Genomic DNA, 26,651 nt, shown 5'->3' with positions numbered 1-26,651 from the left:
TTAATGCCACATCTATAAAAATATTTGTTTTCAAATATAAACAAATCAATAATTCAAAAAACACATATCTCACACCAACAGAGAGCTCATATCTTATACATCATGTCTCACATACTCTTTCATCCCCATTCATACAAAACACCACTCGTACTTGTGCAAAGATCGCAATTTTGATGATTTTGTTCTGTAATCAGAACACCTAATTTAATTGGGTTTATGCCTTATTTAATCAAAAGGAGTCTGGCAATGTTTTTGAAAACCAAAGACAGGGTAAATGTTACAAAGTGGTTGCTCTTAAACATACATCAATCTACCACATTTTTTCTGTATGAACCCAAGTTAGAGCCAACTCTGGGAGGAGTAGGCTCTATGGTAGTGTCGACTCAAGTTTCGGGGACTGAGAACGGCTTCGACAAATTCCGTCCTGTGCACCTCATCAGGACACATACAATACAAAAACATACATTTCTCCTTATGAGAAATCAAGTTGGTGTGAATTAAACAATGTCCATTGTTCAGTGTATAATTTCTTCAATTTTTCAGGATATCAAATTTCTGTGAAAGATGTTCCCAGGAGGGCCACCAGATTGTCTTGTGCTGACTTCCACTGTACAATCTTAATGCGGTTCTATTCGAGCCACACCAGGTGGAAAATTCCTTCTTGATGTTGATGCTATTTTTCTCTTGCAGTTGTATCACTTGTCACCCATGCAAGTCTTCTTCAAAATGAAAGAGATTAATATTAGCCGAATAGTTCTAAGCGATATAGCCATCGAGGCGAGGGTCCCTAAGTGTTCTGCCAATTTTGATCCACCTTTCTATGCCACCTGTACTTGGCACACCTTCAACATAGCTCCTCCTCCTCCCCGTCCCCGCTGTCTGCTCAGCCCGCTTCCTCTTCTTGTGCAACCCCCCTTGTTGGCGTTCTCCATACACGGCAGCCTCTCCCCCCTTCGCTCCTCCCGCTTCGAGCGCAGCCGGCATTCTCCGTGCGCGGCCGCCTTTCACCCTTTGCCCCAACCCTTTCGTACCCCCTGTCCCCAAACACCCCTGGATGGACGCGAGATGGTCGCGGTGTCCTATACAAGCCCTATGGGTAATGTCACCAACCTCTAAAAGATACTGTAAGTACGTACAATTTTAGAACCTTATGAACGCGCGTTATCTTTTTACACTTTTAAACCCACAGCTGTCATCCCACTTCATCTGGAGTGGAGAAATCAACAATCAATTTACTTAGTATAATTGGACTGCTTACACTGCGTCGCTTCGTGTGTGACACGCCCCCTCTCCAGAGGAGTTTATCAAGCCAATTATCTTCCGCACTTGGTAAACAATCTAGCTACCCCCTGCGGGAAAACGTCATCTACTTAACGAGCTTCAACACTCAATTAGTAGGGATCCTCATCTACTCATTGATCTGCAACGTCAATTCATAGGAAAGCCACACCCCCCTCCTATACAGGTGTCCGCGATCTTGAACCAATCCGCGCCCTCTAACAGTCGTACGTGGGTGCCTGAGGCCCCACCCAATTCACTTTGTGACACTGTAGGGGACTGCCCTTGTGCCTGTCCCGCTACACCTCACACCTCTATCGCCATTGATCAGTCAAAATCAATTTCCACATACTGCTACAACCGCCCGCCTCCCTCTTTATAATTCCTTCCCCCTCCCATACAACATTATGTTGCTGGTTGGGTGTGCCATACTCACCAAGTCCTCGTGAGCCGGGGCTGCTCGACTGCCGGCACCCCTCCAAAGCGGCTCGCCACCTCCCCTCATCTGGACCATGTCTGGACACTCACCAACCGCGGGCGGGATACTTCTCAAGTCAACTCCCCATGGCCAATGTCCGGATTGCGCTGTCCGTTCTTCTCGCAGTTCCGCAATGGTCCTGTAGTCCTCAAAAGGGGGCAATGGCAGAGGGGGCTGCGCTGCTGGGTTGCCTCGTTGCAAGAGGCCTGGTAGTGATGCCCTTAGGTTAGGTAGACCTCAAACAGATCTCAGCAGTGCCTCCAACTTGTCGGGGTGATTTCCCGGGAGCCGGCAGAGCTGTCCGTGGTCCTCCGGGGCTGGGGAGGCCCCAACTCCTCCTGCGTCCCAAAAGGAGTATGAGGCACACACAAGAGAAAAGTAATTACTGATGTTTATTATAGTAACAGCAGGGATTTATTCTCGGCCCGTATGCATCTGGGGAGATGCTCTCGCTCTTAGAGGGGCTCACAGGCCCTTTTTACCGCAATATGACGCGCTATTCGCATCACCTGAGACAATTGTCACAAAACCTAACGCCAGCTCGGATTGGCTCCCCGGGTGGTAGGGTTAGTATAGTTACCTATAGGAGGGAATATTAGTGGATGAGGACGGCTCAGGTGGTACACTTGGGCTGTCCCTAACACTTGCTACAACAAATTAGTTACAAGGAGGACACTTGGTGATTGGCTAACTAAAATGGCATCAGTGAGGAGCCCCTCGTACTCTGATTGGTTCCCTCGCGAGCCCCTAAGCCTGGGACCATTGCCGTTCCCAGCTCGCGATGTACCTGGTGCTAGAAACAATGTGCAACTATGTGCAACTATGTGTTAGTGGTGGACAATGGACAGGTCTTGCTAGTGGCTGATGATCATGCCTTTCCCATCGTTGTAGGTGTCTGACTTGTCGCTTCATTGTTGCAACATGTATCCCAGACGTGGGACCCCGGCGACTCTCTGTCTAATGAGCTTGGCATTTTGTCAGTTCGGCTTGGTCACGTGTGGAGAGACCGTAGCTGGAGCAGAATTATGAGCATTTGATTTGTATTTCGGCTCTGAGGGGTGCTTGGAGCTGGCAGGTGTAACCTTGGCGCTGGGAGCGCGGCATGTGGATTGCAACATCGCGGCCTTGGCTGTGGGCTCTCGCTGGGGCTCGTTCTGCGTGGTCAGCGCTTTGCTTTTTCGTCTTGGGAGGATTTTTGTCTGAGAGGCTCCTGCTTGGGGACTCTTGCTTGCGGCCTACTTGGGCCTAGTTTCTGGGTGGCGGTACATAATACATAATATGGGTGTCGCGGGACGACAGAGTGTCACCAGCAGCACTATATTTATATGATAACATCTCTATAGGGATAGGGTAGCGAGAAAGCATCTGCAAGCATATACACAAGCTCTTCAGGCATCTTGCGTTTCTGCTGTGCTGTAGAAGACCTATGTGAAAAATAACAACGATGTATGTCATTGGGTGTGCCAGTCTGCTACGTCATAGCACTGAGTATGTTCTTCGTGTAGGTTGATGTGTGGGTGACCGGTGTGCATGGTGGCACAGATGTTCTTGTCTGTTGGCTATGTCGTCATGGCATCTGTAACGATGATGGGTTTCGTGGTTGCTGTCTAACCGAGCTGGTCCATGAGGCAGGCGTCAGCTTGACCAGGACGTGCTAGTGGGCAGGCTCCTCTGGCGTGTGGGCCGTGGACACAGGGGACCTGGGCATCCGGTGAGGGGATGAATTGGTTGAACTCCTCTCGTGGGGGGTGCTTGGGCCGTGATCCCCTGGGCCATGGTTTGGATGAGAATGGGGGGAGGGTGTTCTCCCATTTTCCCACTTCAAGCTGTTCTCTAATCTTCTGAATGTCAGCTTAACCTTGAGCTGGTTTTTCATCATTTTGGACTATGGAAGTGGGATTTTCTGGTTGTGAATTAGTATAGAATCTCAGAGTGTTTCCCTCCAGTGTGGAATGGCACTTGACCTGGACGGAAAGTTGATTTTCAGAAATAGAATTCCCATCACCAGTTTGTTGTCCTACTGCAATTACTGCCACGTCAGGGATTTGGTTGTTTTGAAAATGGAACTCAATATGATCCTGCTTTTGTTCAACTATGTGGCATGTGCCATTTAAGCTAAAATGGTTGACACTATGTTTTAATTTATTTGGTCGGTTAGTCTGTGTCCAGAGGACCTTGTTTAAACAGTCTATTAGGGGAGACAATCTATGCAGGATGTAATTCCCCAGTAAATATGGTGTGCCCTCTGGAGTCACGACTATGACTGGGTGTTTCACCTTGTGTCGCCCAATTTTAATTTCAAATCCACAGTCCCCTCGACAGGAATATCATTCCCATCGAAGTTCTGAAGTTGTCCAGCAAGAGTGGTGAGAGGGATCTGGTATCTTTCCCCCTTCCTGAATTCAGTTGATCAAAGGCTCTCTTTGACAGGAGAGTGGCTTGGGATCCAGTGTCCACCAGTGCCAAAAATGAACATTGCCCTTGTACTTGGACCGGGGCATAAAATCTTCCGTCCTTTTCCTCAAGGGGGCAAAGATAATATGCATTTTGGACCAGTTGGTGTGTTAGTTTCTTGATTCTTGATTCTGACACCGGGGTAGTTTGGGCAGGATTTTGTATTGGAGCTTGGGGATCTGTAAGAAAAATGTGGCAGTTGGATATTGGGGGAGTTTTCAGCTCCCCTGGTTCTGATTCTGGGCCGCCCCCACCCCCCTTCTTGGAGGTAGTCCCCAGAATATGTTTGGGCAAGGTGGCTTTCTGGCTTTTCATTGTGGGGTTCAATGATGGGCGATTCTAACTCAGTCCCCACATTTACCCAGTCTTTATTAGGATCTCTTGGGTTCCATTTTTCTTTGATAGGAGTTCCCCCACCCCTGAAGGAGAAGATCTTGTCCCAGAGTCCTCTGAGGAATCATCTCCTTCAAATTAGAGGATGCTAACCTCCTCCACAAAATGTGTCTTTTTAGGTCCTTTATTTCTCCCACACACACTCTGTTCCTCAGGTTGCAGACTTTCGGGGGCAGGAGATTTTGGTTCTTGTTCCTGGGTTTCCAGGGGCTTTTCACAAGTGGGGAAACTTCCTCTAATTCTTTAAACCCCCCTTACCCCATGTCTGAGCTGCCATGTTTATCTGAGGTTTCTGCTGAGCCCTCAACATGCGACCCAGATCCTGAGACAAGTTCTGGACGTGGCGCTCCAGTTGGGACACCCGCTCTGGCTGGTACGGGGTTCTCTGGTCGATCCTAGATGGATCACGGGAAGGGTAACTGTCCCTTCTCCAATAATACCCTGGATTGGTTATAGTTTGGTTAACGCTCCACCCTTTGCCTCCCCTCTCCCAGATTGGGCTGCCTGGGCTCAGGAAAGTGTGACAAGAATGGAGGGTTGTTTTGTGGATTCAAATTTTGCAGGTACCAGGGAAAGAAGCTCAACCTGGCATTTTGGGGATTACTGCCCTCCTGGGGAGAGTTAGGAGGAAAGTTTCCTGGGGCGGTGCCTATCTGATTAAATCACCCCCCTTGAGCTGGGGGAGTCCACACACTACCTTGTAACGGGGGCTAATGTAATCAGGGGAGTTAGGGGTCCCATTGGTGGGATTACCTCCCTGAATACCTGTTTGGGATTGGCCCAAGGGCCTTCTGGTTCCTTGATTGGATGGGTTCTGTGCAGGTATATTTTTAGGCCCCCCCATCTCCAGATCAATAATGGGGGCAACCTTCACCCCCACCATCTTAGCAGCAGCAGGGGTGTTGGCTGGTTTGGGGTTGTTATTGGTGTTTTTGTTTGACCCAGTCCAGTGATCTCTTCCCCTGAAAGTCCCTCATCATGCTGGGTCATGATGTATTTGGGGAGTGCATGGAAAAAGGTGTTATGAACTCCTTACTGTCTGTGTGTACCCTCATGGTGGTCTGCGCAAAGGCACATTTAAGTTCTTGTGTGGCTTGATCTTCCCCCACTGCAGATTGTAGGCCGCCTTGCGGGCCTCTTGGGGATTTCTATGGACAGAGAAGTGTTTTAAGATGGCCACCCTGTAGGTGGACCATCTTGAGTGGTTCTGATCCAACAGCCCCACAAAGAAGCTGGAGTACTCAGGGGAGAATGTCCATTTTACATATTGGATGCAACTCTGACTATCTTTCAGATTAAAAAGTATCCATCATCTGTTTAACTCAAGGTGTTCCCAGACTGAATACTTGGCATTTTTGTGATAGGGATTTATAACACTCCTAATGGCCTTGATCTGCTTCAGGTGATCTTTTAGTAGATCCCTCCTAATTTTGTTTGTAAAACCCTGGCTCCATCAAGTGAGGGCTGACGAAGGCGTGGACATGGATGACGTAGCGTTTCGCATGCAGCGCAACAAAGAAGCCATGAAGACCCAAGGGGACTTGCGTCGAGCCGCTTATACACAGCAGTTACCAGAGGTGACCTGGTGAACATACGCCTTCCCCACAAAGACACTTCGACTGGCTCCAAATACAGTAGTCCCATAGAAGTCATGGAGAGAGGGTCAAACCACATTTGCACCAGTGACGGAAGGAAATGGAATCTAGAGAGAGTGGCCATGTACCGCAGGAAGGAAGACAGGGAACAACCACACTGGGATACCGGAGACCGCCAGGGGACATTCGAAAACCCTCGCCCCTCAGAAAGAGATGCCTTGGAGCCACGGCAGCGAGTTCTCAAGCCCCAACTCTCCAGCTACACCCAGGGAGGCACAGCGAAGAACAAGACAAGGAGAACTCGAATCACCCGCACCTCCTCAAGAGTACTCTAGCAATCCTGCCCCAGATACAGATCTAAGCAGACCTCAGAGAGAGAGAAGGAAACCCAGCAAGTTTGCGGACTTTGTCATGGAATGACCATCCATCCTTTTCCCAGCAAAGGAGGTGTGTGGGGACATCACGTGATCGCGGGAGCGTGTTCTCGCGAGATCTCGGCATAACGTGATCTCGCGAGCCCACGTTCCGCAGGAAAACGTTCCCGCGAGTGCTGATGCAGCGGGAGACCAAGCAGGTCATGCCACAGCGCTGCTCCTGTTAAGGAGGCAGTAACGGAGGTTCAAGCAGCCTCCATTCACAGCTTCTAGGGCATAAGTCCACAGCCACAGGAGGCTACATGGGGGCCCTAGAAGCTTGAAGCGTGCCATCATTGTGCACACCCTTCTTACAGTGAGTTAACTGGGAAGCCATGAAGCTGAACTGAACCGAACTGTGAGTAAATGTTTGTCCCGAGTTAAGGTAGTTTAAGGTCCACCCGTTTGTCTTACAATAAAGACAGTTGGAACCTGTCACAGCGTCCTGTCGTCCTTTAAGGCCACAACACACTGTTTAGATCAGGAGGAATTAATACTACTAGATAAAGCTCCTAGATACCTCTGGGTTTGGTGAGCTATATGAATAAATAAATAACTAACTAATTAAATAAATAAATAAATACATATAAATAAATGAATACTGTAGATGCTATGATGCTATGTAAACGTAAGGAGGATATACATGATGTATATCATGTATCAAAATGCATCCACTGAGCCTGGCTCTTAATACCACGGAAATAGGAAGCGATAAACAAGGCTACTTTTCTTTTCTTTTGATTGATAGGGGGGCTACGAGTTTCTTCTCCCCCCAGGCATATAGGAATGTTTATGCTTTTCTATAAATGTATCACGTAATAATGTATGGCACTCTTATTTATTCTTCCATCCATGGTTTGTAATGCTTAACTCTGTACATCTCTTTTTAATGCTCTGCTGACTTTGTAGTGTGACTTTTAAGGCCTAGTGCTGAATAAAAGTAAATAAAAAAAATGTAAAAATAAATATTTGTTTTAATCTTCCGTAGCTTTGCTTAGTGTTCCACTTGATCACCAATATTCTAAAAGAAGTTGTGGTGTGATATTGCTTCAATTCCAGGCTGGATTGCACAATTGCTATGTACACAAGTCGCCGGACCTGCAAACTGAAACACCTTCATGGCATGCATAATCGTGGCAGTATGGCTCATAAAGGGTTCGATCGCATTTCTCAACCCCCTAAACCTGTTGCTCTTTCAAAGCCTGTTTACGACCTGCTGTCTTGGTGTAAGTGTATGCAGGGTTGGTCCCACACCACCTTATTTAGAAGATACATTGACCTCCTAAACTCAATTGATCCTTGAAATACCTTTTGGGGAATGCAGGGGATTCTCAGTGCAGGCCCCTGGGTTGCAGAACTTTCTCCGTCTGGTAATTCTCCACTTCCGAAGGCTGCTGCTGGTCTTTCCAAGAGCTGCAACAAGAGCTGCAACACGCCTCCCGTTGTTCTAATATATATTTCTTTCACTTTCTCCACCAGACTCTGGCTCCTGAAGTCTATTGCGACAAGATGCAGTTTTGTGTGCAATTGTATGTGTATCATAAATGTGTATATTAAATCAAAATCAAAACAAACCAGAATGCAAAACGCTTCTGTGTTTTAATTCTGCCAGCCACCCCTTTCGAAAGGAATACAATAATTGCAGAGTTCTTCAGAGTTCCTCACAGTGAAATACCTAGTTCTAATTGAAAACAGAACGGACTGTCAATTTATTATTAATACTAATTTGTGCTCTACTGTGTCACGTTATGCCATACTCCCCTAGCTTCGAAGGGATACTAATAGGTGTTTATATTGCCTAATTTAATTATACTCAATTAATAGACTGTGAAAGCTTTTACAGCTGAGTCGCCCCTGCTGCAGATTTTGAACTTGCACCGTTAATTCTGGGTCACTTCAGAGGCAAGCATTTAACTTGTGCGCTGTCTACACAGACCATTGCAATAAATAGTGCGTGACCACCAGTACCTTTATCTGGTCAACCCTCCATATTAATCTCAAGAAAAAATAAATAAATCAAGCTTTACTTTTTTTCACTATCTTTTTCTAACAAAGTAACATATGAATTCCTTCACTTTGTATTTGTTTATGTATTTAGCAGACTTATGACAAACAGCAGTAAAACAAAAAAAAACATGTTTCAAAAGGAAACACAGTAAGCATAGCAACTCTGTTTCCAGGTGCTTAATAATAATTCCGGAAGAAGGATGAGACATCGACCTGTTGGTAAGAAGGCTGTAGGGCAGTGAAAAGGGGACCAACACATACTAACAGAATGTCTATGTATAGCAAGTAAATTAATTAATTCATGGACAGTTTCATTCTATCTAATCTTTGCTGAAAAACTGATTGGACATCTGGGCATGAAACGTCCCTTAAACATGTTGAGAGTAATCACTTCAGTTTCAGCTGTGTAGACCTTAGATCCAGAAATAAATGCTAAATTTGAATCCTGTCTAGGACCATACCCAAATTATCATGAATAGAATGTAAGTTCAAACTTGTGCAGTGGAATTATTTGCATGGCAAAATCGGGCTTTGTGTGTCAAACTGCGTGCAAAATCCCGTCTGTCGATTCATGGAATGGACTGCACAGCACTTTTGCATACTTTGCGGGGACTTTTTGCAGGCTCTGCACAGCACTGCGAGTGGTTGAGTCCCTTGCATGGGACACCACACAGATCATGGGTGTGGCTTGCACAGAGGGCAGGGAAGAGGGAAGCTCGTAAAATGAGGAAGAACACGGGAAAATATGGGTGTTACAAGGGACAGCCTGCAGGCAGTCCATCACACACCCACTATCAATCAGAACAATATGTATTCATGGATCCAACCATGCAACCTCTTGGCAGGGAAATGGCCACGTAAAGCCCTCTAAGTATCTGCCACCCAAAGGCAGGCGTACAGACACCAGTGCATAGGATTCACCATGCAGAGGTAAAATTGTGTGTCGTGTTTAGGGCTGCGTGTATGCAGCCGGGGTTCCGATCTAATTTAGGGGTGGGCGTACACAGTGTAGCAGGATGCAGGTACAGTTTACAGGGCTTCACACACAGATATTCTGAGTTTTACCCGATTTACGATAAATCGTACGCATTTTGTTGGGGTGCCGGTAACAGTTGCGGGGACCCGCAGAGGGTCCCTGAGATGCAGGCCCTGTGGGTGATCACATGCACTGATCACATGCACTGTTTTGAGTGAGCATGCATTCGTGCCTGGGAGCACACACAGATAGCTGTTTCTGGCTGTTTTTGCATGGGGGCGTGTCGGGACGTTCCGGTCTCGACTTGAGTACATGGCTTCTTTGAATGTACAATTCCATGAATACTCAGAGTGTGCATACACATTTCTGCACGCAAGCTTGCGCAGAGTCGGTCTCGGCACGCAGGCTTTGCGGGATCTACGTGCAGATATCCATGAATCGGACACTAAGGGGGTAATTCATAGATTTCAGCGCAGAGGCAGTGCACGCGAGCAGCGCAGCGAGGGATTGTGTGCCAGCGTGCGCCAGCCATGTGCGCTAAACAGCATTCTGGCGCACCGCGTATTCATGGAATTCCCAAGGCAAAAAGAGCCCTGGCGCAGAGAACATCCCGCAGCGCCAGTACCCCCCCAAGAACGCCCCTCATGCAAGGAAAATCCATCAAAATCCCCAATCCAGCGCAAAGGGCTGTGCTAACCCTGGACCAGCTTACAGGGCCGTTAACAGCAAACGCAGAGCGGGGAACGTGTATTCCTGGGGTGCGCTGGAATGATCACACGCGGTAGGGCCTGTGCGAGCAGAGTACGTGTATTACTGGGGTTTGTGGGGAGTTTCACACGCGGTAGGGCCTGTGCGAGCGTGGTACGTGGATTTCGGGGGTGCGCGGGAAGTTTCACATGCGATTGGCCCTGTGCGAGCGGGGTACGTGTATTACTGGGGTTTGTGGGGAGTTTCATATGCGGTAGGGCCTGTGTGAGCGGGTATGTGTATTACTGGGGTTCGCGGGGAGTTTCACATGCGGTAGGCCCTGTGCGAGCGTGGTACATGGATTTCGGGGGTGCGCGGGAAGTTTCACATGCGATTGGCCCTGTGTGAGTGGGGTACGTGTATTACTGGGGTTCGCAAGGAGTTTCACACGCGGTAGGGCCTGTGCGAGCAGGGTACGTGTATTACTGGTATTCGCGGGGAGTTTCACACGCGGTAGGGCCTGTGCGAGTGGGGTACGTGTATTACTGGGGTTGCAGGGAGTTTCACACGTGGTAGGGCCTGTGCGAGCGTGGTATGTGGATTTCGGGGGTGCGCAGGAAGTTTCACACGCGATTGGCCCTGTGCGAGCGGGGTACGTGTATTACTGGGGTTCGTGGGGAGTTTCACATGCGGTAGGGCCTGTGCGAGCGGGTTACGTGTATTACTTGGGTTCGCAGGGAGTTTCACACGCGGCAGGGCCTGTGCGAGCGGGGTACGTATATTACTGGGGTTCGCAGGGTGTTTCACACACGGTAGGGCCTGTGCGAGCGGGGTTCGTGTATTACTAGGGTTCGCGGGGAGTTTCACATGCGATCGAGCCTGTGCGAGCAGGCTACGTGTATTTGGGGGGTACGCGGGGAGTTTCACATGTGGTAGGCCCTGTGCGAGCATGGTACGTGGATTACTGGGGTTCGTGGGGAGTTTCACACGCGGTAGGGCCTGTGCGAGTGGGTTAGATGTATTACTTGGGTTTGCAGGGAGTTTCACACGCGGTAGGGCCTGTGCGAGCAGGGTACGAGTATTACTGGGGTTCGCGGGGAGTTTCACATGCAGTAGGGCCTGTGCGAGTGGGGTACGTGTATTACTGGGGTTTGCAGGGAGTTTCACACGTGATTGGGCCTGTGCGGGCAGGCTACGTGTATTTGGGGGGTACGGGGGGAGTTTCACACGTGGTCGACCCTGTGCGAGCATGGTATGTGGATTTAGGGGGTGCGCGGGAAGTTTCACACGCGATTGGCCCTGTGCGAATGGGGTACGTGTATTTCGGGGGTGCGTGGGAAGTTTCACACGCAATTTTGTTGTCAGAGCGGGGTACGTGTATCCAGTGGGGTGCGCAGGGAGCCCCACAAGTGAATTGGCAGTGTGGGTCTTCCCAGGTGTGCCTTTACCGGCTCCACGGGCCCTACAGGCAGCCCACACCACAGGGGACTACCCTGCAACCCTCCATCCAGGCCACATGTCACCTTGCACTAGTGATCACCAACTCATGTCCCCCTACACCCCCACCCCCCAGCAGTGAGGGACACCTGCCAGCAGGCCCACACTCATGTCCCACTCATGTCCCCCTGCACCCCCACCCCCCAGCAGTGAGGGGCACCTGCCAGCAGGATCCCACTCATGTCCCCCTGCACCCCCATCCCCCAGCAGTGAGGGGCACCTGCCAGCAGGCCCCCATTCATTCCCCCCTGCACCCCAACCCCCAGCAGTGAGGGGCACCTACCAGCAGGCCCATCTCATGTCCCCCTGCACCCCCACCCCTCAGCAGTGAAGGGCACCTGCCAGCAGGCCCCCACTCATGTCTCACTCATGTCCCCCTATACCCCCACCCCCCAGCAGTGAGGGGCACCTGTCAGCAGGCCCCCACTCATGTCCCACTCATGTCCCCCTGCACCCCTACCCCCCAGCAGTGAGGGGCACCTGCCAGCAGGCCCCAGTCATGTCACACTCATGTCCCCCTGCACCCCCACCCCCCAGCAGTGAGGGGCTCCTGCCAGCAGGCCACCACTCATGTCCCCCTGCACCCCCACCCCCCAGCAGTGAGGGGCACCTGCCAGCAGGCCCCCATTCATGTCCCCCTGCACCCCCACTCCCCAGCAGTGAGGGGAACCTGCCATCAGGCCCCCACTCATGTCCCACTCATGTCCCCCTGCACCGCCACCCCCCAGCAGTGAGGGGCACGTGACAGCAGGCCCCCACTCATGTCCCCCTGCACCCCCATCCCCCAGCAGTGAGAGGCACCTGCCAGCAGGTTCCCACTCGTGTCCCACTCATGTCCCCCTGCACCCCCACCCCCCAGCAGTGAGGGGCACCTGCCAGCAGGCCCCCACTCATGTCCCCCTGCACCCCCACCCCCCAGCAATGAGGGGCACCTGACAGCAGGCCCCCATTCATGTCCCACTCATGTCCCCCTGCACCCCCACCCCCCAGCAGTGAGGGGCACATGCCAGCAGGCCCCCACTCATGTCCCCCTGCACCCCCACCTCCCAGCAGTGAGGGGCACCTGCCAGCAGGCCCCCATTCATGTCCCCCTGCACCCCTATCCCCAAGCAGTAAGGGACACCTGCCAGCAGGCCCCCACTCATGTCCCCCTGCCACCCCACCCCCCAGCAGTGAGGGGCACCTGCCAGTAGGCCCCATTCATGTCCCCCTGCACCCCCACCCCCCAGCAGTGAGGGGCACCTGCCAGCAGGCCCCCACTCATGTCCCACTCATGTCCCCCTGCACCCCCACCCCCCAGCAGCGAGGGGCACCTGCCAGCAGGCCCCCACTCATGTCCCACTCATGTCCCTATGCACCCCCACCCCCAGCAGTGAGGGGCACCTGCCAGCAGGCCCCCACTCATGTCCCCCTGCACCCCCACACCCCAGCAGTGAGGGACACCTGCCAGCAGGCCCCCACTCATGTCCCCCTGCACCGCCACCCCCCAGCAGTGAGGGGCACCTGCCAGCAGGCCCCCATTCATGTCCCCCTGCACCCCTGCCCCCCAGCAGTGAGGGGCACCTGCCAGCAGGACCCACTCATGTCCCACTCATGTCCCCCTGCACCCCCACCCCCCAGCAGTGAGGGGCAACTGCCAGCAGGCCCCCACTCATGTCCCACTCATGTCCCCCTGCACCCCCACCCCCAGCAGTGAGGGGCACCTGCCAGCAGGCCCCCACTCATGTCCCCCTGCACCCCCACCCCCCAGCAGTGAGGGACACCTGCCAGCAGGCCCCCATTCATGTCCCCCTGGACCCCCACCCCCCAGCAATGAGGAGCACCTGCCAGCAGGCCCCCACTCATGTCCCCCTGCACCCCACCCCCCAGCAGTGAGAGGCACCTGCCAGCAGGCCCCATTCATGTTCTCCTGCACCCCCACCCCCCAGCAGTGAGGGGCACCTGCCAGCAGGCCCCCACTCATGTCCCCCTGCACCCCCACCCCCCAGCAGTGAGGGGCACCTGCCAGCAGGCCCCCACTCATGTCCCACTCATGTCCCCCTGCACCCCCACCCTCCAGCAGTGAGGGGCACCTGCTAGCAGGCCCCCACTCATGTCCCCCTGCACCCCCACCCCCCAGCAGTGAGGGGCATCTGCCAGCAGGCCCCCATTCATGTCCCCCTTTCCCCCCACTCCCCAGCAGTGAGGGGCACCTGCCAGCAGGGCCCGACACATGTCCCACTCATGTCCCCCTGCACCCCCCAGCAGTGAGGGGCACCTGCCAGCAGGCCCCCACTCATGTCCCCCTGCACCCCCACCCCCCAGCAGTGAGGGGCACCTGCCAGCAGGCCCCCACTCATGTCCCCCTGCACCCCCACCCCCCAGCTATGAGGGGCACCTGCCAGCAGGCCCCCATTCATGCCCCATTCATGTCCCCCTGCACCCCCACCCCCCAGCAGTGAGGGGCACCTGCCAGCAGGCCCCCACTCATGTCCCACTCATGTCCTCCTGCACCCCCATCCCCCAGCAGTGAGGGGCACCGGCCAGCAGGCCCTCATTCATGTCACCCTGCACCCCCACCCCCAGCAGCTAGGGGCACCTGCCAGCAGGCCCCCACTCATGTCCCACTCATGTCCCCCTGCACCCCACCCCCCCCGCAGTGTGGAGCACCTGCCTGCAGGCCCCCACTCATGTCCCACTCATGTCCCCCTGCACCCCACCCCCAGCAGTGAGGGGCACCTGCCAGCAGGCCCCCACTCATGTCCCCCTGCACCCCCACCCCCCAGCAGTGAGGGACACCTGCCAGCAGGCCCCCATTCATGTCCCCCTGGACCCCCACCCCCCAGCAATGAGGAGCACCTGCCAGCAGGCCGCCACTCATGCCCCCCTGCACCCCACCCCCCAGCAGTGAGAGGCACCTGCCAGCAGGCCCCATTCATGTTCTCCTGCACCCCCACCCCCCAGCAGTGAGGGGCACCTGCCAGCAGGCCCCCACTCATGTCCCCCTGCACCCCCACCCCCCAGCAGTGAGGGGCACCTGCCAGCAGGCCCCCACTCATGTCCCACTCATGTCCCCCTGCACCCCCACCCCCCAGCAGTGAGGGGCACCTGCTAGCAGGCCCCCACTCATGTCCCCCTGCACCCCCACCCCCCAGCAGTGAGGGGCATCTGCCAGCAGGCCCCCATTCATGTCCCCCTTTCCCCCCACTCCCCAGCAGTGAGGGGTCCCTGCCAGCAGGGCCCGACACATGTCCCACTCATGTCCCCCTGCACCCCCCAGCAGTGAGGGGCACCTGCCAGCAGGCCCCCACTCATGTCCCCCTGCACCCCCACCCCCCAGCAGTGAGGGGCACCTGCAAGCAGGCCCCCACTCATGTCCCCCTACACCCCCACCCCCCAGCTATGAGGGGCACCTGCCAGCAGGCCCCCATTCATGCCCCATTCATGTCCCCCTGCACCCCCACCTCCCAGCAGTGAGGGGCACCTGCCAGCAGGCCCCCACTCATGTCCCACTCATTTCCTCCTGCACCCCCACCCCCCAGCAGTGAGGGGCACCTGCCAGCAGGCCCCCACTCATGTCCCCCTGCACCACCACCCACAGCAGTGAGGGGCACCTGCCAGCAGGCCCTCATTCATGTCACCCTGCACCCCCACCCCCAGCAGCTAGGGGCACCTGCCAGCAGGCCCCCACTCATGTCCCACTCATGTCCCCCTGCACCCCACCCCCCCCGCAGTGTGGAGCACCTGCCAGCAGGCCCCCACTCATGTCCCACTCATGTCCCCCTGCACCTCCACCCCCAGCAGTGAGGGGCACCTGCCAGCAGGCCCCCACTCATGTACCCCTGCACCCCCACCCCCCAGCAGTGAGGGGCACCTGCCAGCAGGACCCAACTCATGTCCCCCTGCACCCCCACCCCCAGCAATGAGGGGCACCTGCCAGCAGGCCCCACTCATGTCCCACTCATGTCTCCTGCACCCCCACCCCCCAGCAGTGAGGGCCACGTGCCAGCAGGCCCCCACGAATGTCCCCCCTGCACCCCAACCCCCCAGCAGTGAGGGGCACCTGCCAGCAGGACCCAACTCATGTGCCCCTGCACCCCCACCCCCCAGAAATGAAGGGCACCTGCCAGCAGGCCCCCATTCATGTCCCACTCATGTTCCCCTGCACCCCTACCCCCCAGCAGTGAGGGGCACCTGCCAGCAGGCCCCCACTCATGTCCCACTCATGTCCCCTGCACCCTCACCCCCCAGCAGTGAGGGCCACCTGTCAGCAGTCCCCCACTAATGTCCCCCCTGCACCCCACCCCCCGCAGTGTGGAGCACCTGCCAGCAGGCCCCCACTCATGTCCCACTCATGTCCACTGCACCCCCACCCCCCAGCAGTGAGGGGCACCTGCCAGCAGGCCCCACTCATGTCCCCCTGCACCCCCTCACCCCAGCAGTGAGGGGCACCTGCCAGCAGGCCCTCATTCATGTCACCCTGCACCCCCACCCCCCAGCAGTGAGGGGTACCTGCCAGCAGGCCCCCACTCATGTCCCCCCCTACATGACATAAAGATGCACAATCATGGCCCACTTCTACACCAAAATACCACAGCACGTCACCCCAGTCTTGAGATGCAATGATTTCCCAATCCACCCCACACTGACAAGCCTCAAGACACAAACCAAAAGTCAAGTGTGTACATCAACACATGTCCATCACACACACACACTGGTTGGCATTGATTGTGTAAACCCACATTTTCACATGCATGAACCCAATGAGCGAATCACACACATGGAAGTAAAATATCAAAATGTATTATGGACAAAAATAAAGCAATAAAATGAAAGCATAAATAAATAGCAAACATGAAATGAAAAGCATGTCCAAAAGATGAGTAAATGAAAAGTATAACCAATCCAAAGAAATCCAAAAGAAAAATAGTCCAAACTCTCCCTCCACCAAAGCAAATCCAAAGGAAACATAAAAAGAAAACTATATTTATCCATGTTGAAATCCAATGAAAAAGTTCAAATAAATCCATTGTCCAACTATGTACAATCCATTGTCAAGGGTCCATGAGCCCAACGAAAGAAATGAAACCTACCTAAGAAACTACCTAAGAAAAAATATAGTCCAATCACCCCAAATCAAAGGAAAACGAAAATGAAACCTAACACTAAAAACTATTTACAATGGCGGCGGGCTAGTCCGATGGCTCACTTTTCGATGTCCCGGGCCAGGGCATCATCGAACTCCCGCTCAATGTCCTGGAGGCGGTCCTCTTCCATGGCCCCGAGGCTTTGCAGGGATGATGACATGTTGACCTCCAACTACCTGCGAATTGCCTCTTGGCACTCGGTCCACCTCAGTGCCCTCCGCATGGAGTTCTCCGCCCTGACCATTTTGAGCTGTGCATCTTCCACCCGCCGCCGCTCCACATCTATGACGTGGCCCAACTGCTGCCACACGGTAGTCACCTGTAATCCTGGGTCCTCCTGCCCTCTGGCCGATGCCTGTCCCTCCCATGTCGATGGACCCCAGCCATCAACGCTCCCACCTTGTTGCTGCTGCTGCTGTGCCTGTGCCCCTGCTCTTGCTGCCTGCACGTCCTCCTCTGGCTGGGGTGCAGTTGTCGTGGTGGCCACCCCTGCTGGATGTCCGACTCCCGACTGTGGCAGGGATGTGTCCCCCACCAGCCTGGCTGGTCAGAGGCAGCTCCACAAGGTACCCAGGTGCTGCATGGGTGGGAAGATGGCATGGAGGACGACTGGCCCGTAGGGTGTTCAGGTGAGGAGGGGGTCAGAACAAGGTAAAGCAAACAGAGGAATCCAGCCCTGGTGACCAGTCCCAGTAGGTCAACGCGGACAATGAGGCATTCGAGATGACATGCAGTGTCTTCACGAAAACACAGCACGTCACCTCGCAAGCCCAGTTGACGCAACGCCATCCCACTCAGGACAGGCTCAACCCGGTCCCAGATAGCCACGTCCGCAGGGAGAGGAAGTCCAGTTGTTGTAAATGGATTCCCTCCCTGAAAACGGGTCTGGACGTAGGCATCCCTGCTGGTGCGGGATGTTGCAGTCACAGGATGGGGGACATGATTACACACAGGCACCTCTGCGGCGTCCTGTGCTGCCTCCTGGTCCTGCCCCTGCACTGCACCACTAGCACCAGTGGAATCCCCACCTCCAGACCCCGTGTGTGTCCCTTCCACAGCCTCCTCCTCCACCAAACCCCCACCAACCTGGATGACTCCGTGCCATCTTCCTCCATTGGACCATGTGGGGTCTCAGCTGTCCCTTCTGCTGCCGAGGAGTCCACCTCCAACCTCCGCCTCTTGGACCTACCCTCGGCAGCTGCGGCCTGGGATGCGGCACCAGACTCCTCACTCCCCAACAAGATGACAAACCTGGGAGGGGAGCCGGGCCTTGCGTCTCCGGCTGGTGGTGTGACCCCTGCCACTCTGCTCCACAGCACCATCTCTGCCCTCTTCATCAGTTGACGCTGCAGACAGGGAGAGATAGAACACAGGCATCAGGGCACTGGACAATGGACTGATACACACATGACAGTTGTACATGAGTGTCAGTGTCAAACGTCAGACATGGCATCACACTCCCCAACACACATGTCATTTCAACTCACACACATGAGCAATTCAACAGCATTATTGCACCAGGCAGCACTATCCATACACAAACAACAGCACGAGCAGCTGAAGGTGAGCCTGATGTCACATGAAACACGGGGAGTGCACAACACATGCACACAGGCCACCACACTTACATGCATGTGTATATCTCCATCAACTGTCGCAGTGATGAGATCGCCATCCATGTTACATCTGCCATTCAGCCATCTACATGTCAGTGTCACATGCATCCATGTTGCATTACAGTTGCACACTTGTCAAATACACACACATGCACATGTACACAGTGCAGATACATGCAGCTGAAACCGCCATCCATGTGTGACACCACAACCATGGCAACGTACATACAAGGTAATTCAAACATGTGTGCTCCCATACCTGCATTTGGCCTGCATGCTTACCAACACATACACCATCCATGTGTCTCATGTGTCAGCCTCACACCCCTGTAAATACACATCCATACATGGCCCTAAAAAAACACATGTGCAACCTGCACACTACTGGCACACCACAACACGCACAGCGTCCAATCAGTGTGAATGTACACTTACCGCTCAAATCCAGACGGGTCTGCCTCTCAAGGACCTGGACGTGGAGCGCTGGGCGTGTGCGTTCCAGGACCCTCATTTGGTGGTCTGACCGGTGGCCCCGGCGCCCCTTGGCATCCGCTGCCTTCAAGAGGTGCTGGGCCTTGTCGAGGGTCCTGGACCTGAAGTCCTCCCAGCGTTTCCGGACATGTTTGATGTCGCGGACTGCCACACCCTCCTCATTGATGGCAGTCACAATGTCCATCCAGATCCTGGTCCGTCCTTCATTGTCGGTGCACAAGCTTCCAAAGAGGGCATCATGCTGCCCCAGGACTTGCTCCACCAGGACACCAACTTCCCTGGCACTGAAGCTGGTGGCCCTCTGCCTCTCTGGCTGGGGGTTACCAGTGGTGTCAGATGGTGTTGTGCCCAACATGGCAACCCCAGAGGCAGGTGTGGGTGGCCAACTGGGTCCTGGGGCTGGGCTGTGGAGCAATGGTATCCCAGTCGGGAGTCTTCAGTTCCAGCAGGGGTGGTCACAGCAACTGCACCCCTGGCTGACGTGCAGGCAGCAAATAGCAGGGCATGTGGGCAAAAGGCAGTCAGGCAGCAGCAGATGGCAGGTGGGAGCGTGCTCTGGGCTCTGGGGGGCAGGAAAATGATCTTTTGGGCAGGGTCGTGGTCTTCCGTGTGTATTCGCGTGGCCAGCTTGATACAGAGTGATTTGGCATGGGAAAAAATTGCACATCAGCGTGTAAATCGAGGAAAGGCCCCTAGCGCGTAAGTGCGTCAGTGACGTTAGGCACGCAGGCGTTGCCCACAACACAGGTGCTTAGTGAATCAGCACGTGAGAAAACTGCACATCACTGTGCTATTGGAGGAAAGGGCCTTAGCGCGTAAGCGCGTAAGTGACGTTTCACATGTGGGCTGGCTTAAAAGGCACGAGTATCACGCTATTTCCTTGCACGTGCTTTTTGTGGAGAGCGAGCGGGTGTATATTGTACTTCTTGATGCTTCACACGCGATTACTTCTCAACGTTTCCAGTTCGTACTCCCTGTTTCCTCAGATTGCGTTCTTTTCTTCTTTTGGCAGGGGTATTGCAAACGCGCACACGCATGTCTTTTGCATGTCCTTTTTCAAGGCAGACGATGAGTCGTGCACGTATTTTCCAACTGTGGTTGCCCCAGTGTGTCGCGTACCCTTTCAGAGGTAATTGTAGGTTGCGTGCAACACTTGTAAGCTTATTTTTGTGTTTCTGGTGCCACAGCGTAGTGCAGGTTTATTTTTCCACGCACATGGTCTACCAGGGGTTGCGTGCACGTGTGCTTTTGTTTTTGGGGTGCCTGTGTGTTGCGTGACCCGTCATCTTCCCCCAGGGGTCACATACAGCCTTGCTAGAGCACTAGGGTATGAATTCCATCTAGTAAACTACCCCTTTCACCTTAATTGCCCAGGACAATTGTTTACTGCAACTCTCATACGCACAACAACATCAGTGCCATGGGTGGGAGGCGACCAAGCAGTAAGGGAGGCAAAGGTGGCCGACCTCCAAAAGGTGGGCGTGGTGGGTGCGGTAGGGGACGTGGCCAGGATTTGCAGGGTGACCCTAGACCCCCGTGTGTGGCGGACCAATCAGGGACACCCATGGTTGTGGGAAACGTAGCTGACACCATCCCAGCTCAGCCCTTGCTGGACCGGCCCATTTTGGCACCTGAACCGGCACAGGATGACTCCCAGGCTGACTTCCAGGTCAGCAAGTCTAAGCCACGTGTGGCAGTGCAAGTTGCTGTCACCAGGGCATGTGGATCTGGGGCAGCAATCTCATCTGCTGCTCCAATTAGGCAGGGTGGGGAGGCTGCAGGGGCAGCTGCAGCTCTATCCACCCCAGCCCTGAGTCTCCCAGCCGGGACAGTGTTGGTCCAGGTCCATCAAACCGACGTTGGCCCTGCCAACATCACCCTGTAGCCAATGCCTGCACCAAGACATATGGTCATTGTGCATTCGCACACTTCTAGTACCCAGTCCACCTGCACTTCTGCCCCTACTGACCAGAGCGGCGTAAGCCACTCAGGATCCGCACCACCTTTGAAAAAGAAGAAGAAGGGTGCTCTGGCACTAGAGGTTGATACCCCAGACACGACTACACACTCCGGCACATCAAGGAAGCATAGCGTAAATCCCCCCACCCCGCTGTTCTCCCCATGACCACCTTGGATGTCCCCACTTATAGTCTCACCTGATGATTTGAAAAGAGGAGCTCTCCATCCTGCATTGAGCGCAGGGGCGCGTAGATAACCGGTTGCTTCACTGGCTCGAAGGAATTGATGAGTTCCAGGACAAAATTGATTCCGATATTCCCGGCAAGACGCCGTAAGTATGTAGTTCGTAAGAGTTCAAATGCCTGACTTTCACTCTTGTCCGATTCCTTGCAGGTTGCAGCTTGACCCTACTGAAGAGTTACTCGTGGCAACCGGTAATGTTCTAGTAAGGATTTGTATTATCCAACACGGTTCGATAAAATAATGTCCATATGTAACCTGTTGCTTTCTCCCTTACTCAGGCGCTGAGAGAAAGTATGAAGTCTTGGGGAATAATGCCTCCGGCAGTAAAATCAGGTAAGTCTTTTGTGGTGATTAGGGTTCCCCTTGTTAGTCCCTTGTTTCACCTTGCTGTCCTTTTGTTTCCCCTTAGGGGCCGGGGTTCGGCTAGGATGCAGTGGAAGCTGTGCCGACCCGTGAAGAAGAATAGTACGACCGGTGTTAAAATCAGGTAAGTCTATGGGGGGTATTCCTCTGTGTTTTCCCTTGGCTCACATTGCTGTTCTTGTCTTCTCCTTAGGTGCTGGAGTGCGGCGGGAACATGCAGGAGGATGCAGTGAAATGTGAAGATGCTGCGAAGGCCGGTGAGTTCAGCGCGGCGCTGCAGCAGGCGAGGCGATGCACATAAAATAACTTCTTTCTTCCAGCTCGAAGGCGCGATGGATCTGGAATTCAGGTAAGGATCAAAGGTATTGCTCTTTTTCTAACCTTTTCTCCTTCTTTCTCCCTTTTTCTAAAAGCTCCAAACTCAAGGTGAGCATTACGCTGCTGGAAGCAGAATAACGCGAAGCGTGTGCTGCTCTTCGGGCATGGTTTAAATAGCCTCCAAAGTAGTCCTAGGTAATTATTCCTCCCCAGCCCCGCCCGAGTAAAAAATAGTCCCTAAGTAAAGTAGTCCCTTCCAAGCCTCTTTTGGCTTGGAGCTCTTGCAGCATGGTCTGCATCAGGTAAGTTTGCAGCATGGTCTGCATCAGGTAAGTTTTAATCTATGAGCCTGGCGCCTATGGCGCCAGGACTGACTCTCCATATGAGCCTAGCGCCATAGGCGCCAGGACTGGACCCAAATAGCCCCTGGCAGGGGATATTGGGCTTGCTTAGGATAACTTGATGCCTGCTTCCAGGGTTGCTGGACGTGGTCTGGGTCCCCGGGGTTAGGCATCATGACAGGGAGGAGATCCGGGCATCACATGAGGCCATGCGTGCAGAAATGCAGGCAACCCGTGAGGTGCTGCATGGGGATCTCCGCACTATCATCCTCCAGAATCAGACCTTCAACACCTGCATGCTTGCTGCCATGGAGGACCATACCAGGGCTTTGCATGGGCTGCCTCCCATAGCACCACCACCTCCTGATGCAGAAGCAGAGGGTGAAGAGAGCGACAGCAGCAGTTCTCCCACAATAGCGTAGCCGTGCAGGCCATGAGCCCATGGAGGTATTTTTTTTCTCGCAACATCCATGCAGTCGGGTGTTGGTGTGCACCCTGTCCTCGAACCTCCTGGATGGCCTCCCCCCCACATGGCCATTTTTGATTTGTATTATTATTTTTTTTTACAGTGTGTTGCCTTGTGTGGCTCCCGTGGGCATCCACTGTGTATTCCAGCTGGGCACATGCAGGCTTGTCCTGTCTTTGGGTTAGATGCTTGGGTTCCTGACACTCACACCCCTCCTGCTTCCCTTTCCATGGGCTTGCAAAGGGTGTGACCAAGTGACAGTGACTTACACAGTGACATTGGGCTCCCATGAGCTGTGTGGGCAGTCTGTAGTCACAACTGTGTGTACATCCCTAGTGGGGATTGTTGTTGTATTGAACACTGCATGGTGTATTGATATGTGCTTGTGCATCCATGTTTCCTCCTTATTCACAGGTACATTCTCCATGTCTTCACAAGGCCGTCTCCTTTGCGGATGCAGTACATGTTGTATGCAGTATACTGACAGATTTGCCTGGCGTCAACACTCTGCAGTTAGAAGGGGTGGATGTGCTGGCTTGTTCAGGTTGTAAAACTTGCACTCCTTTGATTCGGTACTGTCATATTTTGCCAATGTTTCATCCTGTGTTTCATCCTGTGTTGCTGTATTGTGTTGCTGGTAAGTATTTGGTCATGTGTGCTGTTTGTTATTGATTACTGGGAGCATATTGTCTGTGGCCTGTTTCTATTTGGGACAGTGCACTTTGTGACACTTGTGTCATGTGTTGTGCATTTCTTTGTTTGCTTTCACATTGCATGACATGCCATGGTGTGTTAGGTAGCGGAGATGGGGAGGGGTTGGGTGACATGGCGCTGTTTTCATGTTCTATTTTGCAAGGGCGTAGTCATTCATGCAGCATAAATGTGTGTCTTTTTGTGACACAGCATTGGTTGTCTTTAGATAGGTAGGGATGCACACAATGTAACACTTCCAGGTGACCAAACTCAGGCTGGTATGGTTGTGACAGTTGACTGTCCCTTATGTCATCATCATTGACTGTCAGCTGGTATGCGGCAGGGCTGTGTGCACTCCTCAGGGGTGTGATTTTAGGTGAAGTAATTAGCCACCAGCTGCGTACGGGCTGCCTCACCATGTGCCCTTTCCCCTCCCATGCGCAGCGGCCGTGCATCTGGTTGGGGTGTGGGGGCACCAACATGTCCACCGGCAGGCCCCGGCGGGTTGCAACCTTGTGCAGGACACATGCTGCCACTATGATCCTGCACACTACTGGGGGTGCGTATAGCAGCTGCCCACCAGAGCGGCCAAGGGAGCGAAAGCGTGACTTGAGCACTCCGAATGTGCGCTCCACTATGCCCCGGGTTGCAATATGGGCTGTGTTGTATCTTACCTCGGGTGGTGTGGTGGGGTTCCAAATTGGTATCGTCATATGGCTGCTCAGAGGGTAGGCACTGTCCCCTGGGGAGGTGATGATGGGTATCATTAGTGGGGTTGTGACATTACTCAGTATCTGACATGCATGCATGTGCAGAGGCATTTATACTTACCAAGCAGCCATGTATCGCCATGTCGCCTAGCTTCTAGGTCCTGGTTTAGGGTTCACATTCTGAAAATGAAACTGTCATGGGTGGACCCTGGATAGTTGGCATATACTGAGGTGATGATTCCCTTGGCATCACATACTACCTGCACGTTGATGGAATGCCAGTGCTTGCGGTTTCTAAAATTGTGCTCAGTTGCCCCGGGAGGACGTAGAGCCACATGGGTGCAATCAATGGCACCTAGCACTTTGGGGAAGTGTGCCACCCCGTAAAAATCCTGGACGGCAGTCTGCCTTTCTGCAGGTGTTCTGGGCAGGTATATGTGCCTGCGGACTGATGGGCGTCCAGTCATGATGGTGTCAGCTACGTGGTGTAGGCAGCGTGACTGCATGGCCTGTGACACCGCCCCCCACTATGGCACTTGTCCACTGAAATGAACCAGTGGCCAGGAAGTGCAGTACATCGTGCACCTTTTCCAAGGGGCTCAGTGCTTGGGAGCACAGGGTGGGTGATGTGAGGTCATCTTCCCACTCACTCACCAGGTCGAGTATTATGTGGGGTGGAAACCTGTACCTCCCATACACCTGGTCATCGGGCATCCCAAAAAGGCTGGTCCTGGGTGTAAAAATTATGGCCCTGACTACCCTCCTCCTCCTGCGGTGTCCCACGACCACTGCTGCGAGGAACGGTATATTCATCGTAGCGTCTGAGCTTGTTTGTTGTTTGCGCGCACTTTTATGCTGTGTGGGTCCACGTACGCCTGCTTCCTTCTGGCATACGTGTTTCCGGATTAGCGCGTCTCTTTTGGCACACGCGTTTTCCCTGTTCTATTCCATGAATACATGTTGTAGGCGCGCGTGTGGGCGTTCCGCGCATTTGCCTCCTGTACTTCCCCGTAACGCCCACATTTTCACGCATTGTTCCCCATTCCGCGTGTTACGCCCTGTGTTCCGCCCACTTTTGTTGTGTGCGCCACGCTATGTGCGCTTTCGCTGTGCGCGTAGCACACGCCGTTTGATGGCGTGTGCGCCCGCGTGCCCCACGCAGGATTTTAACACACATCCCAGTATTTACACGCGCACTGACTTCCATGAATTGATGTGCGCAGCTTTCGCACGCTTGCACTGTGATTTTTGCACTTGCACTGCGATTCGCATGCTTTCGCACGCTTGCGCAGAGATTTTCAGCGCACATTAATTCCATGAATTGGCCTGTAAATGCGCCCGATATAAAAAGGAATGAATGCATGACAGATGTTTTATTTTCATTGCTGAAGTAAACAACGTCAAACAGCAAAGCATTTTGTTGTTGAGTGGTTCGATGCAATCCTGTCCTCATTTTCTTAACGAAAGGGAGACTACCACTTCATTCATGCATGCAGCAACCATCCCTTCCAAGACGGATTTGTGGTATGTCTGATGGGGCTGCATAATTTAGCATGCTCTCAGAGGAGCATTCAGGCACCGACACAAGCAGGAGGTTAGTTCAATTTAAACTACTTGACATATATATGTATATTTTTTTTCCGATGGACCCATGACTGAAGTATTTTCAGTCATATAAATAGAAAAAGTTGCTCCAACATGGGAATATATGTGTATGCCACGGTAAAACTATGCCTTGCGTTCTTTATTTTTTTCCCTAAAGGAAGAGCCAAATGCTTTACATTTTCTAAAGGAGCCAACATTGTCTATTAGCTTTTGAGATACATGTGCAGAAACAGTGGTGGCTGGTCGTTATGGGTATTTCAGGGCGTCCACTTCCATTTCCCACTAGCCATCACTCATTCTGTCATGCAGAGTACTCAAGTTCAGGAGTACTCTCGATGAAAGAAAGATTGTCTTCTGGCTACATGGACAGAAGCATTCCAGAGCCTCACTTATGCAGCTGTCCGAGGTGGAGGTCCTCCAAGGCCTCTGCCCCTCAGCCAGAAGAATGAACCAGACATTGCAGCCCGCATAAAACCACTGGGGGCATCTTACATAACGATCAGCTCCTGTCATTTTATAGGGAGGTAATTCAATCACATTTTAACCATGCTTCCTGCTGCGGTGGTGGGTATCAGAAGAGGAGAGGAGCCTCGAGACAAAGTGAGGGACTGTTTTTATGATGAAGTAAGTTTAACAGTAAATGTGTTTGTGTGCATATATGTGAGTGTAGCAGTATTGTTGTACAAATGTGTGTCTGTGTGAATGTGTCTATGTGTGAGCACGTGTGTATATATTTGATCATATGTGTGAATTTGTGTGTGTTTAAATGTGAGTTAGATTGACTTGGTACAGGCCACTGGACAGAGGAAGCAGGGAGAAGAGATTCCTGCAACCAGAGGAGCCAGGGATCATCTTTGAAGAGGATTCAGTGTGGTGCCACAGTGAGGGCGGCTGTGGCACACACTGAGGATGGAAATGTTTTCCTTCAGTGGCATTCATAC

This window comes from Ambystoma mexicanum, chromosome 6q (genome assembly GCF_040938575.1).
Source record: "Ambystoma mexicanum isolate Mex_15411 chromosome 6q, UKY_AmexF1_1, whole genome shotgun sequence".
NCBI lineage: Eukaryota > Metazoa > Chordata > Amphibia > Caudata > Ambystomatidae > Ambystoma > Ambystoma mexicanum.
Note: the sequence above shows the minus strand (reverse complement) of the source record.